Genomic DNA, 21,783 nt, shown 5'->3' on the forward strand with positions numbered 1-21,783 from the left:
TTAAATTTGTGACCGTAGTCCGCAAACAATACAATGATGCGGTCGGCTCTGCAAAGATGCGTCCATAATTCGTCATCTGTGAGATAAATATCATCAACGTACGAGTACGCATACGGGTCTATGCTGTCCAGCAAAGAGACAACACAGGCGGCGAAAACACCAAGGCTCTTTTTGTAGCCCATAGCTAAACGCCTAAATTGTTTTTGTTTACCACCGGCGGTAAATTCGGTTCATTGACTGCATGCCGGGGGACAGATTGTGACTAAAAAAGCCATTTGAAATGTCAAGTGTAGTTTTATATTTTTTACGAAGAAGACTGTCTACAAGAGCAGAACTATGGGTATTCTACACCGCAAAAGTGTGACAATAAGAGTTCAAATGCCGGTAATCCAAAACTATGCGGTAGGACCCATCGGGTTTGGTAGCGGTAAAAAGAGGGTTGTTCATCGGTGAAACACATGTCTCAATCACTCCTTGATACTCTAACGGTGTCAGCATCTCAGAAACGGGACCTTTCGCTTCCCGCCGGAGGGGATATTGGGGTTGTGGCTGAGGCATAGACCGCAATGGTATTTCATGGGGCAGTGAGTCTTTATCCCAGCCCACATGCGTACAGTACAGAGCCGGTGCAAGCACCAAAGCCCACTCTTCTGCAAAAGACTTTGCATGCTACTTGAACTCGAAAGTATCACCTCCTCCCCTTTGGGAGCAGCAAGAACAAATGGTGGGGGCCAGTCTGTCTCTGCCAACAATATGTCGTATGAGGATGACAGATTTTATCAAAAAATCCCTTTAATAATACGCTGTATGTCACCCTCAATTAGAAGAACAATATCATATAGTCTATTAGGGGGAGCCACTCGAGTGTCAGCTGTTTCAACTGTAATGAAGTCTCAGCTGCTGTCGCCTCCAGAAATGGACGCAGTGCCTGCCGTACTATGGTAACTTCCGCTGCACTGTCGAACACCAGCTGGGACCACGGGAGACCGCAATAGGTGAAAGGCGGGTGCAGCACTTCAACCAAAGTCTGCTTGAGGAGCGCACTCCTCCCGAACCCCGACCAGCAATCTAGCTCAGCCATAGTGTCTTTTTTGCTGCGGTGTCCACAAGTTTGCAGATACCGGTTCCACACACCTTAGCGAGTGTGTAGGTAAAATTTTTTTTTCCTTTTTTCACACTTCTCATGTGGCACTACCCACTTTACCACTCACCACTTTCACTGGTCCTGAAGAAAACCCCACATACATCTCCATGCGGGCTGAAACATGTAGACCCACCACACATACAACTATTAGATAATTACTTCTTTCGTAGTTGCATCACATAGATAGTTTTTAATCATATCCTCAGCCGCCATTAATAAAATTTAAACAGCAAGGATCCTCAGAGGTATTTTTAATCCACACAACATCACTCCTTTGCACCACACCAGCTCCGCTGTAATCACGCGTCATAGCACAACCGGGGGGCATTCGGCCACCCGGTTGGGACCCCAATGATGAAGCAAAGTATTGGCATTTGGTGTGGCGTTGGGTGGCGAATAGGTCCAGCCGAGGTGTGCCCCATTGGGCGAAGATATTGTTTAGGACCTGCTGATCCAGTTCCCACTCGTGGCACGCTGCCTGCCTCCTGCTTAGATAATCTGCCAACACGTTGTGGGTGCCTGGAACATAATCTGCTCGGAGAGAGATGTTGTGGCGGAGCAGCCAGTTCCAGATTTTCTGCGATTCGCGCGAAAGCGTCAGTGAACGAGTCCCTCCCTGCTTGTTCAGGTAGTGCATTGTCGTGGTGTTGTCTGTCCGGACAAGCACTACTGAGTTCTTTATCCTCGGGAGGAAAGCCACTAGAACTAGGTAGACTGCTCGGAGCTCTAAAAGGTTGATATGAAGCATTTTCTCCGAAGGGGACCACTTTCCGCTTATCTGTAGCTCCTGAAGGAAAGCTCCCCAGCCTTCTAAGGAGGCGTCCGTGGTGATTATATGAGGAGTAGCAGGAAGCAAGAAAGGCAAGCCTTGCGAAAGGTTCTTGGGGCAAACCCACCATTGCAGAGCCTGTTTGATCGCCGGGGTTACTTGGATGACGTCGTCGAAAGACCCTGTACACTGGATCCACTGGTTCGACAGAGCCTCTTGTAGGGGTCGCATCCGTAAGCGGCAATGTGGGATTAATAGAATGCAGGAGGACATCATCCCGAGGAGGGATTTGAAGAGGCGCACCGACAGCGTCTTTCTTGTCATTACCTGAGGTGCCAGAGATTGAAGTTTGTCCTGGCGTTCCTGTGACGGGAATGCTTTCCTGTGAATGGTGTCTAGTGTAGCTCCCAAAAATTGCATGCATTGGGATGGTTGCAGGACAGATTTGTCGTGGTTGAGAATGAGCCCCAGTGACTCGAAGAGTGTCAGACAAGCGTTGGAAGATCTTATCACGCCTTCTTGAGATGGGGACTTGATAAGCCAGTCGTCTAAATACGGGAAGACTTGGTGGTTGAAACGGCGTAGGTACGCCGCCACTGGTGCTAGGCATTTGGTAAAAATGCGTGTCGCCGATTTGAGCCCAAATGGCAGAACCCGAAACTGGTAATGCCTGCCCGCCACCATGAAACGCAGGAACTTCTTGTGGTTGCGGTGTATTGGGACATGAAAATAGGCGTCTTGAAGGTCCACCGACACCATGTAGTCGTTTGCGTTGAGTAAATGCAAAACCTCCTGTATGGTAATCATTCGAAACTACTGTTTTTTCAGAAATTTGTTGAGATTTCTGAGGTCCAATATGGGTCTCCATTTTTTCTCTTTCTTTCGGATGAGAAAGAAATGGGAGTAGAACCCTCTCCCTCGTTGGCTTAGGGGAACTTTCTCTATAGCTCCCTTTAGAAGCATAATCTTTATTTCTTGGAGTAATGGGCGTAGGTTTTTGTGAGTCCTTTGGCGGGGAGGAGTTTGAGGAGGAATTTGTATGAATTCCAGGGAATGGCCGAATTGTATTAATTGGAGGACCCATCGGTCCGTAGTTATCGTTTGCCAATTTTTGAGAAAATGGGAGATTTTTCCTCCAATCTTGTAGGGTGGAGACAAGTTTGAGACTGGCTGCATCCGGAAGTCATTGCCGCCGCGTGGCACCCTTTTGTCTTCCTCCTCTGGTACGAAAGGAAGTTTTGTGGTAAGAAGACTGTTGTCGCTGCTGATATTGTGGACGGTACTGCTGGGAAGAGGAGAAAGAGGAACGCTGTTGAAAGTCTCCTCTGGTGGAAGTCTGACCTCTTCCTCTTGACCCACGAAAGGAAGGGTTCCGAGATTGCAGAGACCCCAGGGCTCTGGCAGTATCTATCTTTTTTGATACCTTGCAATGCCTCGTCAATAAGAGAACCGAATAGAAGCTGGCCATCATAAGGCATGTCCAGGACTTTTGTCTGGACCTCCGGCCTGAAAGAAGTTGCCTTGTGCCAACCCTGGCGCCGGAGAACAGCCGCACCAGCCAGCTGTCTAAAACCTGTGGAAGCAATATCCATTGCACAGTCTATCAGTTCCGTGGCAGATCTTTCACCCTCCAACAGAATCTTCCTTGCCTCTTCTTTTGATTCAGAAGGCAAATCCGCTAGGTATGGGGCAATGTCCGCCCACATTTGTCGGTTGTACCGTCCCAATAGTGCAGTAGCGTTGGAGGCACGCACTGTTAAGGCTGACATAGAGGAGAAACGTTTCCCTATGCTATCCATACGTCGTCCTTCTTTATCCGGCGGAGCTGTCAACAGCGCAGCTGGGTTGTTCGACCTCCTCTGCGCAGCCTGAGTGATAACCGAGTCCGGCTTTGGATGGCCTGTAAGACAAACCGGAGCAGTGTCCGGAGCTTTATATTTTTTGTCCAGGCGTGGTAGAACCAGTGGTACTGATGAAGGGTTCTGCATTATTTTTATGCCCTGGTCCCAAATATAATCAATTATCGGAATCGCCCGGACGGACTTCTTGAAGGGTTCCTTAAAGTCATATAAGAAACAGTCTTGTTGATGCGAAGGCATCGGGATCTGGAAGCGCTGGGCCGCTCTTTCAATGATGTTGTGGAAACCGCCGATGTCGTCGGGCGGTGAGTCGGCTGTGGTAGGGACTGGCGAAACCGGACCCGGAAGGATGTAATAGTCCCATTCATCTTGTTGGGATTGGACGTCCTGGAGTTCTCCTTCCTCAGGTTCCTCCTCCTCGTCGTCCGTGGTGGGGCGAGGCGGAGATGCCCTCCTCTCCGGTTGCAAAAGTAGTGGAGGCGGTCGTTGTGAGAAGTTGGCCTGATGTATGATGTCATTAGTTCTAGTGTACACCTTATATCAGTCCAAATACCCTTATGGTGATTGGTTGTAAAGTCAACCTTATAGACCAGCTATCCTAGTGGTAGCATGGACAAGAGCAGTCTTAGGCTAAACTCTGAATGGCATGTGAAGCCAGCTGTGATACCAAATATAATCCCTTGAATACCAAATGAAAGGACACCACAACAGATATATATATAAAATAAAGTGTATTTATTCTAGTCAAACCCTCAGCACTCTTTATGAGATTAGAGGTAAGTACAACACAGTCTTATTTATGCATACATTGAGTCACACAGGTAAGTAATACAGTTAGGCCCTAGGGGCCACGCAAACCATATACTAAGTAAGTGGTATAAGGACCACTGTCATGGAAATAGAATAGGCCTAGGCCTAGGGAATCGCTGGGGCTACACTATACTACCAAAGGTTAGGAAGTGGGAGGCCCACGGGATTCGTGTGCAGAGTGAAAACACTCACGCGTAATGCGTAAAAGTCAATAGCAATAGTACAGTTTAGAAATCGATAGATTTAGGACACTTCCAGAGTAGCTAGGAAGTCGAGACTGGAAAACTAGACACTAGGATAGTCACTATCCTGATGAGCACCGAAGTACCCAAGTTACCTAGCCCACAGGCTGCGGGTGCATAGGGGTGAAGTTGCGTCGGTTTTCGTCGTCGACTCCTATGGATGCCTGAAGAAAGATGCTGACAGGCAGTCAGTGAAGAGTGTCCGGTGGATCCCAAGGCTGGGATCAGGAAGAGAGGAGACCTGCAAGCAGAAGGGACAAAGTCAAGGTCACTAGCCAGTGACCACGTGGAACCAGGAAGGAACCAGGTGATGTCGCGAAGATTGCAGGTGAAGGTGAAGCTTGTCGCTGCAGCCAGGAGGACCAGGAAGCGTCGAGGACGACCAGGACCAGGAGGCGAGCTGCCCCACGAAGGCTCTTGCTGTCGGCGGCGTCGAAGTTGGACTAGGACTCACCAAGCCTTGGCAAGCGGAACCCACGCAGAACGGAGGACTTGCTTCTGGTGCAGACCAGGAAGGTCTGGGATGCTTCTCTTTTTCAAAGGAGCAGGAGCCAGTCTGGAGGAGCCAAACCAGCGATGAAGATTTCAGGGTGCGTCGTCACAAAGGCCACTAGCCAGCGGGCAAGCAACCGGACAGACGCGGCAAGCAGGAAAATGCTGAAGGGCCCCACGCAGAACTCGTGGAGTGTGGGGGGCTGATCTTCGGTGCAGATGGTGCTTGGGGGTGGGGCTTCTCAATCCCCGGTGCACAACTTCGAGGGTGCCTCAGAAGCTGCGCTTGAAGATACTAGCCACTTTTCCCAGGTAGCCGGTCCCACGTCGCTCGTCGCCTCCACGGATCTCAGCTCTGCTGTGGATGTGGATCAGGGTCGGAGAAGTCTGGAAGTCAAGGCTCTGGTCGGGCTCTGCAGTCGGTTCCTCGTAGAACTTGGGCAAAGCAAAGGGTAGTCTCTTGATGGTGCCTGTTTGCACAGGGTAGCCACTCCTTGGCCACAAGGGAGATTCTTCAGTCTTCTTCTTTCGTCGAATGTCGAAGGTCCAGAGTTTCTGTTCAAGTTTGCAGGTTCAGGATAATCTAAAGTCTTGAGGCCCAACTCCCACTCTTATACTAATCTGGGGGGCTGGGATACCTGCTAGGTCACGCCTTATGGGTGGGACCTGGGAGGGGGTGGTTACACCCACTTCCCTTTGTCCAGTTTCGCGCCAGAGCTGGGGCTGGAGTGCCCCAGCGCCGGTTTGAACTGGACTATGCAAGGAACACCTTGTGTGCCCCAGGCATGTCTCATTCCTTTCAGCCCACCCTGCCCCAATACACTAAAGGCTGTCTGGGGAGGTGCTAGCACCTCCCCAAGCAGGAAACCTATTGTCCAGGCCTCCCTGGCTGGGATCACTCCCAGCTGCAGGAGGTCAGACTTGTGTCGTGGCATCAGCATCCATTTTGTGATGCTGAGGCTTTGGTCAGAGGCTAACAGTGAAGTATGATTTTAACATGTCTTTCCCTCTAGAAGGGGGGAATAATATCCTCATGTCCAGAAATGGTATGGGGGTATTATTCCACAGTGTTAGACACCTTACACGACATGTTTCGATAAAGCCAAACCATAGTTACCATAACCGTCTAAGATTATAAGGCACTTTAAGAGTATATGGTAGGCTATATCATAGAACAGCTATAAGGACATGGTTCCGAAAGCTGCAGACAGGCTCAGCTCATGCTAGAGCACCATCTCACATGTTACCAAGCACTCTGCCTCCAGGATTGTTAAGGCCTTCCATAGGAGTGACTGATAGGTACACATGTGTCTATATGTAAGTTAGGTATAGGAATACTACACCTAAGCAAGGGGTGATTACACGACCTTGCCCCAGCTGAGTGATCAGTCAGTTGTGTCAAAATGGAAGGCCAGGCCAGGGGTGGCATAATACATGCTGCAGCCCCTGGTAGGCCTAGGGTACACCTATGCCCTGGGTACCTAGGGTACACTGTACAGGGGCCAATAAGGTGATCCTATCCAAATGGGTTATGCACCTAAAGTACATAGTATTAATTTAGAGAGAGAACAGCAGGGCTGTGGGTCTGATTAGCAGGCCCACAGCCACATCTAAGTCGAAAACCAGTAAAGCAAAAGCAAAAAGTGGGGGTGAACATAGAAAGCAGACCCTACTCTCCTACACAACCCCCCCCCCCCAAACTTAGGGACATTAAACTAACCTTGACCAGTTGAGTCTTCATGTTCTAAGTGGAAATATCTGGAGAGTCCATCTGCATTGGCATGGTCAGTCCCAGGTCTATGTTCCACTGTGAAGTCCATCCCCTGTAGGGAAATGGACCACCTAAGAAGTTTGGGATTTTCACCCTTCATCTGATTTAGCCACAAGAGGGGCTTATGGTCTGTCTGAATCTTAAAGTGAGTGCCAAACAAGTATGGCCTCAGCTTCTTCAGGGCCCAAACCACAGCAAATGCCTCCCTCTCAATAGCTGACCAACGTTTCTCTCTAGGGGTCAGCCTTCTACTTATAAAAGCAATGGGCTGGTCTTGACCATCTACATTCAGTTGTGAAAGAACAGCTCCCACACCTAACTCAGAAGCATCTGTCTGGACAATGAACTCTTTGGAGTAGTCTGGACTTTTCAGAATAGGTGCACTGCACATGGCCTGCTTCAGGTCATCAAATGCTTTTTGACAGCTTACTGTCCACTGAACTTTCTTTGGCATCTTCTTGGAGGTCAAGTCATTAAGTGGTGTCACTATGGACCCATAGTTCTTAACAAACTTTCTGTAGTACCCAGTCAGGCCCAAGAAAGCTCTGACCTGCGTCTGGGTAGTTGGAGGAGTCCAGTCCTTTATGGTCTGGATCTTGCTCTCCAGTGGTTGAACCTGACCCCCACCAACTAGGTGGCCCAGGTATACAACCTTGCTCTGCCCTATCTGGCACTTAGTGGCCTTGATAGTGAGGCCTGCCTTTTGCAGGGCCTCTAAAACATTCCTCAGGTGGACCAGGTGATCCTCCCAGGTGGAGCTAAAGACAGCAATATCATCAAGATAAGCTGCACAATAATCATCCAACCCAGTAAGGACTTGATTCACCAACCTTTGGCAAGTGGCAGGTGCATTCTTCAAACCAAAGGGCATTACCACAAATTGATAATGTCCTCCTGGGGTCGAGAAAGCAGTTTTGGCCTTTGCATTCTCAGCTAGCCTGATTTGCCAGTAGCCTGCTGTCAGGTCAAATGTGCTCAAAAACTTAGCAGCTGCCAGTCTGTCAATGAGCTCATCTGCCCTAGGTATTGGGTGGGCATCTGTCCTAGTGACAGCATTGAGACCTCTGTAATCCACGCAAAACCTCATCTCTCTCTTACCATCTTGGGTGTGAGGTTTTGGCACAAGGACTACAGGACTAGCCCAAGGGCTCTCTGAAGGTTCAATGACTCCCAGCTCCAACATCTTTTGTACCTCAACTTTTATGCAGTCCCTGACATGGTCAGGTTGCCTGTAGATTTTACTCTTCACAGGCAGACTGTCACCAGTGTCCACCTCATGGGTGCACCAGTTTGTCTGACTTGGGGTCAGAGAGAACATATGTCTGTAGGACTGCAGAACTTGCCTGCAGTCCTGTTGCTGATGGGCAGTGAGGCTGTCAGAAAAGACCACACCATCAACTGAGCCATCATCAGGGTTCTGAGTCAACAGGTCTGGGAGAGGGTCACTCTCTTCCTCCTGCCCCTCATCTGTAGCCATGAGTAGCCCCATGTCTGCCCTGTCAACATATGCCTTCAATCTGTTGACATGAAGCACCCTGTGGGGGCTTCTGGGAGTCCCAAGGTCCACCAAGTAGGTGACTTCTCCCTTTTTCTCAACAATAGTGTGGGGTCCAGACCATTTGTCTTGGAGTGCTGCTGGGGCCACTGGCTCCAAGACCCACACTTTCTGTCCTGGCTGGTAAACAGTCAGTACAGCCTTTTGGTCATGCCAAGTTTTTTGGAGTTCTTGGCTTGCCTCAAGGTTTTTAGAAGCCTTCTTCATATACTCTGCCATCCTGGAGCGGAGACCAAGTACATAATCCACTATGTCCAGTTTGGGTTGTCTGAGAGGTCTCTCCCATCCTTCCCTTACCAAACACAGGGGTCCTCTTACAGGATGCCCAAACAAAAGCTCAAAAGGGCTGTAGCCAACCCCCTTTTGTGGGACCTCTCTGTAAGCAAACAGAAGGCAGGGTAAAAGGATGTCCCATCTTCGCCTAAGCTTGTCTGGTAATCCTTTTATCATTCCCTTTAGGGTCTTGTTGAATCTCTCAACAAGCCCATTGCACTGTGGGTCATAGGGTGTGGTGAACTTGTAGTTCACACCACACTCCTTCCACATTGCAGTCAAGTATCCTGACATGAAGTTGGCACCTCTGTCAGAAATGACCTCCTTTGGAAAGCCCACTCTGGAGAATACTCCAAGCAGGGCCCTTGCCACAACAGGAGCTGTTGTGGTCCTCAGGGGAATTGCTTCTGGGTACCTGGTGGCATGGTCCACTATCACCAGTATGAATCTGTGCCCAGATGTTGTTTGTGGGTCCAATGGTCCTACAATATCTATGCCCACTCTTTCAAAGGGGACCCCCACCACAGGTAGTGGTATGAGGGGGGCCTTTGTGGTGCCACCTGATTTGCCACTGGCTTGGCAGGTGACACAGGAGCGACAAAACTCCTTAGTATCTTCTGACATATGGGGCCAGTGAAAGTGAGGGACAAGCCTGTCCCAAGTCTTGTTCTGGCCTAAATGTCCTGCAAGGGGAATATCATGGGCCAAGGTAAGAAGGAAGCCTCTGAACTTCAGTGGTATGACCAACCTCCTGGATGCACCAGGCTTGGGGTCTCTAGCCTCTGAATACAGTAGCCCTTCATCCCAATACACTCTATGGGTACCTTGAGCATTCCCTGCAGCCTCAGCAGCAGCCAGCTGTCTGAGGGGTTCAAGAGAGGGGCAGTCTAATTGAGCCTGCCTCAGATCTGCCCTTGAAGGTCCCCCTGTCCCAAGAAACTCAACCTGATCAGGTTCAAGTTCTTCTAGGACAGTTCCTTCAGGGCTCTCAGAATCATCCTCCTGGGAGGGCTGATCCACCGCCTGAGGCAGGGGGGAAGGCACAGCCTTAACCCTACTGCTCTTTCTCTTGGGTTGTGACTGGTCCATAGTTTCAGGATCCAGCACTTGTTCAGTGGTGCACTTTTTGGCCTGTGACCTGGTCACAGCAAGGACATGTGCATCTATCCCCAGCATTTCTGCATGGGTCCTATACTCCACTTCAGACCAAACTGAAGTTTCAAGATCATTGCCCAGTAAACACTCTACAGGAAGGTCTGAACTAACAACAACTTTCTTGAGGCCAGTTACCCCTCCCCAGGAGAAGTTAACAATAGCCACACTATGGGAGGTAGTGGCATTGCTAGCGTTGGTCACTAGGTAATTCTCACCTAGTATGATCTGTCCAGGGTCCACAAAAGCAGGTGTCACCATTGTGACACTAGCCCCAGTGTCCCTGTAGGCCTGAGCCATTCTTTGGTTGATAAAAGGAGTCTGTCTGTACTTGCCCAGGTTACTGGGGCCTACAGTAGAGGACAAAGCTAAGTCCCCATCACAGATCAGAACAGCCTGAGTAGGTACTCTGACTAGGCCAGAATTCTCCTCAGTTCCCAGGGTTAACCCTACTACACCCTTTTGCTGGGAACCACCACTTACAGCTGAACTAGGGGGTACAGTTGCCTTAGGGGCAATGGTGGCTGGGGGCTTATCCTTTTTGGTGCACTCACTAAACCAATGTGAGTTGGACTTACAATAGTTGCACCATGGTTTCTTTTGGCCATCTTTCTTTTTATCCTTTTTGGGACCACCCTCCCCCTGAGCCTTTTGGGGGCCTGGTGAAGACTTCTGGTCTTTTGGTTTCTGATCATTACCCTTCTGGTCTGCCTTTTTCTGATCACCGCCCTGGTTCTGGTTTTTCTGCTTAACTCTAGTCCTGACCCATCTATCTGCCTTCTTTCCCAATTCTTGGGGAGAAGTCAGATCAGAATCAATCAGGTGTTGATTCAATAGCTGGTTTTGACAGTTGTTAAGTATCTGTTCTCTCATGATCAAATTATACAATCCTGTATAGTCCTTAACCTTACTTCCCATTAGCCAGCCTTCCAGAGCCTTAGTGGCACAATCTACAAAGTCAGTCCAGTCCTGAGTCTGTGTCTTCTGGGTATCCCTGAACAACAACCTGTATTGTTCAGTGGTTAGGCCAAACCCATCAATCAGAGCACTCTTCAGGACAGTGTAATTATCTGCATCCTCATCACTAACTGTGAGGAGCTTGTCTCTACCTTTCTCAGAGAAGGAGAGCCACAAGATAGCTGCCCACTGACTTTGGGGTACCTGCTGTACTTTGCAAGCTCTCTCCAAAGCAGTTATCCATTTGTGGATGTCATTCCCACACTTGTAGGGAGGGACAATCTTGCTCAGGTTTCTATTATCATAGTGCCTGTCTCTATCCTTAGGGATATTGCTGCCACCAGTGGGTTCTGACCCACTTAACTTTTGCTCTCTAGCCAGAGCAAGCTTCTCCTTGGCAAGGGCAAGTTCTTCCCTCTGAATCCTCAGATTAGCTTCCCTCATTCTGGCTTCATGTTCCTTTCTCTCAGGGGAAGTCATTCCCCTGTGAGAGGAAACACTAGAGATGCTAGAGACATGGGAGTGGATGGATTCCCTTGAAGGGGATCTGTCCTTCCTGCTTCTCTGTGTAAGCCTACTTGGGGGTCTGTATGGGGGGACCCCATGCAAACTCCCATGTAAGCTTAGGTTAGCCTGGCTAAGTCTTCCTACTTGGCCCTGGCTGTCTACCTCTTCATCTGAAGTCCCATCTGACTCCTCTGTGGTGGGTAGACCCTCCTGTGTACCTAGGGTACCTGCCTGAGAGGCTTTAAGAGCATCATACTCCTCTAGGAGTTGTCTTAACTGAAGGAGGGTAGGGTTTGCACCCTGTTTTATTCCTCTGGAGGTACACAATTGTCTCATCTCCTGGAATGTTAGGGTATCATATCTAGAGGGGGTCTTCTGTAGACCTGATCCTCCTGAGAGAGCATCTACTTGATCTCCTCCCAGAGACATGATCTAGTGAGGGTGTGGTGTGTGCACCTACCTACACTAGTTGTTTCTACTAAACCTCTCTGGTAGTTGTAGTCAGGGTGTGTTACTCCCTTCAACCTACAACTACTAAGTCCAGTAGGACTTAAGTATTATAATCTATGTTATATGTACCTAGACAATATCTGTGTGATCTTTCAATTTAGTATCTTAAGATTACAATGGTATTACAACAGCAAGCTCAGATCCCAACCGCTGCTCACCAATGTGAGAAGTTGGCCTGATGTATGATGTCACTAGTTCTAGTGTACACCTTATATCAGTCCAAATACCCTTATGGTGATTGGTTGTAAAGTCAACCTTATAGACCAGCTATCCTAGTGGTAGCATGGACAAGAGCAGTCTTAGGCTAAACTCTGAATGGCATGTGAAGCCAGCTGTGATACCATATATAATCCCTTGAATACCAAATGAAAGGACACCACAACAGATATATATATAAAATAAAGTGTATTTATTCTAGTCAAACCCTCAGCACTCTTTATGAGATTAGAGGTAAGTACAACACAGTCTTATTTATGCATACATTGAGTCACACAGGTAAGTAATACAGTTAGGCCCTAGGGGCCACGCAAACCATATACTAAGTAAGTGGTATAAGGACCACTGTCACGGAAATAGAATAGGCCTAGGCCTAGGGAATCGCTGGGGCTACACTATACTACCAAAGGTTAGGAAGTCAGTTTGAGAGCAGCGCACCGGTGGTTGCCGTGGAGGTCCTCGCTGAACTACGGAGTCGGAGGAGGCAGGTGGGCTTCATTACGGTAAGCCGTACGCGCTCATATAACGAAGCATTAATGACGGGTGGAGTGATTATGCTATAATTTCGCCGAACCTGTGAAGGAACCTTCAGCAGCTTGGCGTTTTTCTGTGGTAATTAGGAATCCCGGCAACTCGTCTGAATCCCGCCGTGCGGAGCAGCACGTACTCCCTCCTTCTCTTTCCGGCATCATTGCCTCAGCTGCCTTGTGGGATTTACGGAACGCCTTCGGGAAGAGAATGACCCCGCTGCCGGGTGCTTCCCCAGCCTCCCCTTTCTGAAGCACGCTAGCGCGAAAAAACTTTGTTATCCGGAGTCTTGGCGAAGGACCAGCCAACACGATAACAGTAAGACAAATATTGTTTATTATTTGCTTATGACGCTCGTACGCTCACGGAAACGAAGTGCGGGCGCATAGGAAGCAATTAAGCTGTGTTTAGACTGTTGAACTATTATTTACCTCTCAGCACGTATTGGCCACTGCATTGCGGTGAAAGGGATGTTTCCTTGAGCGACAGTTAACTCAGGGACAGAGAACTCTCCTGTTTTTTGTCAGCCAACGATTACTGGGAATTGCACTGGCACCACTTTCTGTTGGAAGAAAGAGACGCTCAACGAGCATTTTTCTTTGATTTCCTGGGGAGTGCATGCTTAGTTCAGACACTCTTCCTCTCTCCAAACTCTCTCCAAACTCATGGAGCCACCCCCGTTTTATTACTCCACGGACTGTTAAAGAGTAAGGTGAAACTGTGACTATTATTGTAACGTGGTGCTTCGAGGACAGTGTGCTACTGGAGCATTTTACCCCCTGAGGGCATATACCTGTTCTATTTCTTTTGCTAAGTACATTTTGTGACCAATCGCTGGACTTTGCACCATCACATTGGGACGTAATTGGGATAAAATTTCTCATGCAAAGTTATGAGATTTTGTGTTTTGTAGATTTTCTTCTCCAATATATGTTTTTTCTCCTTTTCTGTATAGTTTTATTTTAAGGCAGTAATTTGGCCCCTTGTACTGTTTTTCAGGTTGGGCAATGGCAGGGAAGGGCAAACGTACGGGGGATGGCGGGACAGTTACTGGCACTATGGACCAGTTTATAACACGCGCTGTCTCTGTTCTAGAGCATGAAATCGCCATAACTGAGCGACGGCTCTCTACTGATCCAACATTGTTAACACGCTCATCTATTGGGCCTCTAGCATTAGCTAGATCCCCTTTAAGATTAGTTGAGCCTGTGGTTGTTAGCCCTTCCCAGGTAGAGGACCTTGAGATTCGTCCCTTTCTGAATCAAAGTAATACCAGGATTCTAGAGTCCCCTGCTGAGGATGCTTTGGTAGTTGAAAATCTCTCAAGATCTGATGATACACCCCCCCAGACACGGGCTAGAAAGAAATCCAAAGGTATGCCTAACCCCAAAAGAAAAAGAGCTGATGATATTCAAGGAGGGAGGCAGCCGAAACTCTCCAAAAAACCTACCAATTTAAATACTGGTACTTGTACGCTATTAGAGGGGGATTTTGATACTAATGGCGTGGGTAGAAAGATCACTCTTGACCGGTCGCATTCGGATGAGCTTGTCACCAAGATTGAACAGGTGGTACGCTCTTTACTACTTCCCCTGGTTGAGAGGGTCAAAGTGATCAATATAAAAGTCGAGTCTTTGGAGCAGACGATGCTTGATAACTTCTGCTCCCTAAAAAATGTTATCAAACTCGTAACAAGTGAGAGAGTTAATTCTAATTTTTCCAAAACTCCTGCGGTTGTACCTACAACAAACACTATAGTTAACCGTGTTGTTGGCCCTGTGATCACCTCTAGAGACAGGTCAGAGACTGACCCACCTATTGCTTTGGACAGTACTAACCATATTTTGCCATGCAAAAGCCCCGTTAAAAGTAATAGCAGGGGCAATGACACTGAAGCAAAGAACTCTAATGGGACAAGTAGGGGCTCGAAGGAAGGACCCAGCAGTATTGTTTGTACAGATTCTGCGAAACCTGTAAACGTTCACCTCCATCTTCCACCAGCTTCTTCTCCTTATGTAGCAGTGTTAACTGGAGTCCCAGAATTAAAGGATGGCAAGTCTGAATCCTACCCAGAACTTAAAAATAAAGTGACCTTCTGGCTAAATAAAAATAGACCTATGCACTCTGGTTTGGATGGGAAGATCTTATTTGCCAGAAGGGTTGGTTGGGTTGGAACAAGGCCTAAAGATGTGGAGGGAGACGTCATTGTTGTAAATTTCCAGGATAGACGTATAGTGCGCCTTATCTGTGATGATAACTTATCCGGGGGACAGTTGGGGATAGGGGTGCGTGATCTTGGATACTTCTACCATGTACCCTCCCATAGCGCTGAAAGTTTTTTCCATCATTGGGGAGTGCCTAGAGTGCTCTCAGAGCCCATTATTTCCTATTCTGATCATTACAATCCTAATTTTAATTGCATCTTGGGTTGTTTCAATTGACCAGTATCTCATACCCAAAGGGAAGTTACGGCAGTGAGTGCTGACACTGAGAATAATAGGGCTGAAGTCGAATTCCCTTTTGCCGGGGTAACAAATCTTTCTAGTCAATCCCCTTTGCAAACTCATCTAGGGCACTCAAACCATCTTGACAGTAGCCCCAATAATATCCGTCAGTCTAATCTGTCGGGAATAGGGCTGGGCTCAATGATCTCGTGGAATGTTGCTGGCCTTAAGTCAAAAATGGATTCCCCTGAGTGGGTCCAATTTATGGGTAATTTTGATGTTTGTCTCCTTCAGGAGACCTGGTCCTGCGAACCGCAGTTTCTTCAAGGCTTTCTGAATTTCCACGTTCCTGCGTCAAAGGGACCCAAAGGGCGTCCGATGGGTGGGCTAACAATATGGGCTCGACAAGCATTATTCTTGGCGGTCAATGAAATTAACACAGGCTCCCCAGACATTCAATTGGTCAGACTATCCGCGGGCCCATTGGGTGATGTGGACATCTATAACTTGTACTTGAGGGGGACTAATGGGACGAAGTCCAGGACTCTGGTTGCTCTGGATTCACTTATCACACAGCGTTCAAGTGAAAGGGGAGTGCTTGTTGCAGGGGATCTGAATGTAACTTTTGAACCGCTCTTAAGTTCAGATTCTTGCTGGGGACTTGACCCAGTAGAAGAACAATTATGGGGTATCTCCGGCCTAGATATGGACCCAATAAAATGCTGGTCTGAGGCAGCAGTGCAGGTTAACGCCCTTTGTTATGAAAGAGGCCTGAGGGCTTTGAATGGAAGAACCCCTGGTGATAAGGAAGGGGCCTATACCTTTGACAATGGCCGACACAAGAGCAGAATTGATTATGTACTCTGCAGCATGAGGTTATGGCAATCTGTAAGAGATATGGTTGTAGCTCCCAGACCAGAAAGTGACCATAATCCTCTATGTGTAACGCATCGCTGGTGGAAAAGTAGTAATGAAGAACCAGCAGAGGCGTCATCTCCTCCACCTGAGGTATTTCCCTCAAACGATATGCGCAGGCTTAAGTGGAGTTTGGTTAGGCCTAACGAAAAGGCAATTGATAGCATTAATATATTGCTGTCTGAAGTCATTGTGGAGCTTGAAAGATGTAGGCTCTCTGACCAAGGAGTAATGGCAGCAACTGGCCACCATGAAATGTTCTTTGAGGAACTACGCCAGTTTTTTGTTAAACCATCTAGGAGAGGTAGTCGACCACCCCCTAAACATTTACGGTGGTATGACGCTGATTGCAAAAGTGCCAGAACTAATCTCACTATAGCCCTCTCCAGTGGCAGTATTGATCACGTGAGGGAAGCTCGCCAAGTATATAAGAAATGCATAGCTACAGCAAAAAAGAATTGGGACGAGCAATATTGGATAGCCCTGAAAGATGCTAGTGATGTCAGGGACTCACGATTATTTTGGAACATCATCAAGTGGGGCAGGGGAGGGTCCCCAGATAGACCAACAAATCATGTTTCACAAGATGACTGGGTAAACTATTTTAGGCCCCAATATGCATGTGACCCCCAGTCAAACCCCACAGGGGAAATATCCCTTGTTTTTTTCCCTAGTGGCCCTTTTTGCACCAAAGACACTCTATTGGCCCTGGGATCCGTAGCAGCTGGGCGCGCTCCAGGTCTCGATGGGATACCATCTGATCTTTTCCTTGGTAACAAAAAACCCTGGAGCGAATACATTACCCTTTTGGCAAATGCAATTGCTGTTGGTGCGCCAGTTCCTAAATCCTGGGGGGGGGGCTGTCATAATTCCTGTGTTTAAAAAGGGTGACAGAACCCTCCCTGGAAACTACAGACCAATCAGTCTAATTGACACAATCCAGAAGGTTATTGGGAGGATGTTATTGAACCAGGTGTTAGCATGGGCTGACGATAATATGGTTCTCTCTGACCTTCAAGCTGGTTTTCGTAAGGCAACCAGCACATTGGATCAGGTCTTTAGATTTGTGCAACTCCACTGGAAAGTGGTCACCCTGGGGAAAGGCAGTCTCTATGTAGCATTTGTGGATCTGAGAGCTGCCTTTGACCTTGTCCCCCGTCATCGGCTATGGGCTGTGCTCAATAAATTAGGACACCCGGTAGAAATTTTGACAATGAGGAGGCTCCATGAGTCTAATTTTGCAAGGATCCAGTGGGGTGGAGCAGGTGAAGTCACTCCAGAGTTTCCGGTCGAGCGGGGTGTGAGGCAAGGCTGCACCATGGCTCCAACCCTCTTTTCCTTGTATATTAATTGGATTGACCAAGCTATGCTTAACGCCACTATTGATGCCCCAAAACTTGCTGGAGTTACTACTCCGATATTAATGTTTGCGGATGATACGCTAATCGTATCAAAAACTCCAAGTGGCTTGCAAAGAGCATTAAAAGTCTTTGAGGAGTTTTGTCTTGGCCATGGTTTGGAGGTAAACGTGACCAAGACCAAACTCATGGCCTTTAATCCGCATCCAAATCGTAGAGTGAGTAAGTTTTTTTTGGATGGGCAACAAATAGAAATGGTTTCCAACTTTGTCTACTTGGGTATACACATAACTAGTACCGGCAAGTGGGATAAGCACATTGAGGTCGCTGCCCTGAAGCTTAGACAAATCTCGGGAACCCTGACAAAAGAACACAAGAAGTCTTTCACCAAGCCCGTTAAACCTGTACTCCAAGTTTATGAGGCAAAGGCACTGGGTTCAGCTTTGTACGGGGCAGAATTATGGGGGTTTAGTCGGCTGGCTCCCCTAACAACAGCAGAAAATTCCTTTCTCCGTAGCGTAACAAGCCTCCCGCAGAGTTCACCAATGGTCCCTGTAAGGTACGAGCTTGGCAGGAATGCCGTTGCAGATATCGCCAGATTACGTCCAATTTTATACTGGCGAAGGCTTTGGACTACTCCCGAGCTCTCTTCGTATGCTAAAGGGATTATTGATGTCATAGAACTAGATGTCTTTCATAAAATCGAATGGCTGAAACAGCTCCGTCAGACCTTAACAGCCTTGGGCATGGCGGGACTATGGAGTGAACCAACAACGGTGCAGTTCCCCCCAAAGAAAGTTATGAAAGCTATTTATTGGGAGTGGGTTAACCACCAGGTGTGGAACCGGGTAAATCCTAATGGGATGGCTGGTCGTTATCTGGAGGCGAAGTTTACACCCGCCTTTGAACCCTATTGGGACCTGATCACAAAGCCTAGAGACAGGAAGCTGTATTTTCAGTTGCGAGCAGGTTCTCTTCCAATTAAGTCTCTTACAGGCAGATGGTCTAGTGCAAACGAAGAGATCTGTCCAGCTTGTGGGGTGCATGTTGAATCTATCGCCCATCTACTGTTTGTCTGTCCAGCACTTGCTGTTCCAAGGCGAGTGTGGTTGTCACCATTATGTAGGAATTTGGATACCACGAGCAGTGCCATTGCATTAAGAATTTTATGTACCAGCACTTCCCCAACCATTTCTATCCCATTAGCAAAATTTCTGGGTTGGGCGTGGAACCTAAGGGCGAAAGCCTCTAGCAAATCACAGATAATTCCCTCTCAAGCTATCACCATCGCTGTTGCCTAGTGCCAAATTCTGTAAAATGTTTTTACAATGCTGCAGCCCAGGGGGTTTTTTAATCATACATTGTTAGAATTGCTGTTAGTCTGATTAGTTTAATGCTCTTTTAGAATTCATTTTAGCTTATTTATTGATGAACTTAACGATTTTAATGTGTTTTTATATGTAATGTTTTTTGATTTGTGTTTGTGTCTTTCATGATTTTGTTAAATCGAATAAAGACTAATGGTACTGGTACTGGTACTGGTTAGGAAGTGGGAGGCCCACGGGATTCGTGTGCAGAGTGAAAACACTCACGCGTAATGCGTAAAAGTCAATAGCAATAGTACAGTTTAGAAATCGATAGATTTAGGACACTTCCAGAGTAGCTAGGAAGTCGAGACTGGAAAACTAGACACTAGGATAGTCACTATCCTGATGAGCACCGAAGTACCCAAGTTACCTAGCCCACAGGCTGCGGGTGCATAGGGGTGAAGTTGCGTCGGTTTTCGTCGTCGACTCCTATGGATGCCTGAAGAAAGATGCTGACAGGCAGTCAGTGAAGAGTGTCCGGTGGATCCCAAGGCTGGGATCAGGAAGAGAGGAGACCTGCAAGCAGAAGGGACAAAGTCAAGGTCACTAGCCAGTGACCACGTGGAACCAGGAAGGAACCAGGCGATGTCGCGAAGATTGCAGGTGAAGGTGAAGCTTGTCGCTGCAGCCAGGAGGACCAGGAAGCGTCGAGGACGACCAGGACCAGGAGGCGAGCTGCCCCACGAAGGCTCTTGCTGTCGGCGGCGTCGAAGTTGGACTAGGACTCACCAAGCCTTGGCAAGCGGAACCCACGCAGAACGGAGGACTTGCTTCTGGTGCAGACCAGGAAGGTCTGGGATGCTTCTCTTTTTCAAAGGAGCAGGAGCCAGTCTGGAGGAGCCAAACCAGTGATGAAGATTTCAGGGTGCGTCGTCACAAAGGCCACTAGCCAGCGGGCAAGCAACCGGACAGACGCGGCAAGCAGGAAAATGCTGAAGGGCCCCACGCAGAACTCGTGGAGTGTGGGGGGCTGATCTTCGGTGCAGATGGTGCTTGGGCTTCTCAATCCCCGGTGCACAACTTCGAGGGTGCCTCAGAAGCTGCGCTTGAAGATACTAGCCACTTTTCCCAGGTAGCCGGTCCCACGTCGCTCGTCGCCTCCACGGATCTCAGCTCTGCTGTGGATGTGGATCAGGGTCGGAGAAGTCTGGAAGTCAAGGCTCTGGTCGGGCTCTGCAGTCGGTTCCTCGTAGAACTTGGGCAAAGCAAAGGGTAGTCTCTTGATGGTGCCTGTTTGCACAGGGTAGACACTCCTTGGCCACAAGGGAGATTCTTCAGTCTTCTTCTTTTGTCGAATGTCGAAGGTCCAGAGTTTCTGTTCAAGTTTGCAGGTTCAGGATAATCTGAAGTCTTGAGGCCCAACTCCCACTCTTATACTAATCTGGGGGGCTGGGATACCCGCTAGGTCACGCCTTATGGGTGGGACCTGGGAGGGGGTGGTTACACCCACTTCCCTTTGTCCAGTTTCGTGCCAGAGCTGGGGCTGGAGTGCCCCAGCGCCGGTTTGAACTGGACTATGCAAGGAACACCTTGTGTGCCCCAGGCATGTCTCATTCCTTTCAGCCCACCCTGCCCCAATACACTAAAGGCTGTCTGGGGAGGTGCTAGCACCTCCCCAAGCAGGAAACCTATTGTCCAGGCCTCCCTGGCTGGGATCACTCCCAGCTGCAGGAGGTCAGACTTGTGTCGTGGCAGCAGCATCCATTTTGTGATGCTGAGGCTTTGGTCAGAGGCTAACAGTGAAGTATGATTTTAACATGTCTTTCCCTCTAGAAGGGGGGAATAATATCCTCATGTCCAGAAATGGTATGGGGGTATTATTCCACAGTGTTAGACACCTTACACGACATGTTTCGATAAAGCCAAACCATAGTTACCATAACCGTCTAAGATTATAAGGCACTTTAAGAGTATATGGTAGGCTATATCATAGAACAGCTATAAGGACATGGTTCCGAAAGCTGAAGACAGGCTCAGCTCATGCTAGAGCACCATCTCACATGTTACCAAGCACTCTGCCTCCAGGATTGTTAAGGCCTGCCATAGGAGTGACTGATAGGTACACATGTGTCTATATGTAAGTTAGGTATAGGAATACTACACCTAAGCAAGGGGTGATTGCCCCAGCTGAGTGATCAGTCAGTTGTGTCAAAATGGAAGGCCAGGCCAGGGGTGGCATAATACATGCTGCAGCCCCTGGTAGGCCTAGGGTACACCTATGCCCTGGGTACCTAGGGTACACTGTACAGGGGCCAATAAGGTGATCCTATCCAAATGGGTTATGCACCTAAAGTACATAGTATTAATTTAGAGAGAGAACAGCAGGGCTGTGGGTCTGATTAGCAGGCCCACAGCCACATCTAAGTCGAAAACCAGTAAAGCAAAAGCAAAAAGTGGGGGTGAACATAGAAAGCAGACCCTACTCTCCTACAGTCGTGACCGTGGAGTGGAAGGCCCCGCAGGCATCGGTGGAGGTGCTTGAGTCGGAAATCGCTGATATAGTCCGATATTAAGAACTGAAGGTCTGTGACCAAGGATGCCGGTAGACACACCATGGAAGGTGGAGGCGGCATGTATTCTTGATGAGGAACCTCCTCATAATCCTGGGGAATGTCTTCGTAATCCGAGACATCCTGGTACTTTACATGGAGCTGTGATGGACTAGTCGCCGCAGGAAAGAGACTAGCGTCGTCCGAATCCTCCTCTTCAAAGAGGCGAGTAGGAGGCAAGGTTGGGACCTTACTGGGTGAAGTGAGGGCCGGAGTTAATGCAAGTTTCGTTATTTGTACATGCACAAATGTACTCTGGTCTTCCGTGTCCATACCCCTCAAGGGGCTCAATGGTATAGCTGTAACCGACGTTACAGGTATCAATGTCGTCGACGGGATCGTCGTCGGGGTCGTCGTCAGCGACG

This window comes from Triturus cristatus, chromosome 4_2 (assembly GCF_964204655.1).
Source record: "Triturus cristatus chromosome 4_2, aTriCri1.1, whole genome shotgun sequence".
Taxonomy (NCBI): domain Eukaryota; kingdom Metazoa; phylum Chordata; class Amphibia; order Caudata; family Salamandridae; genus Triturus; species Triturus cristatus.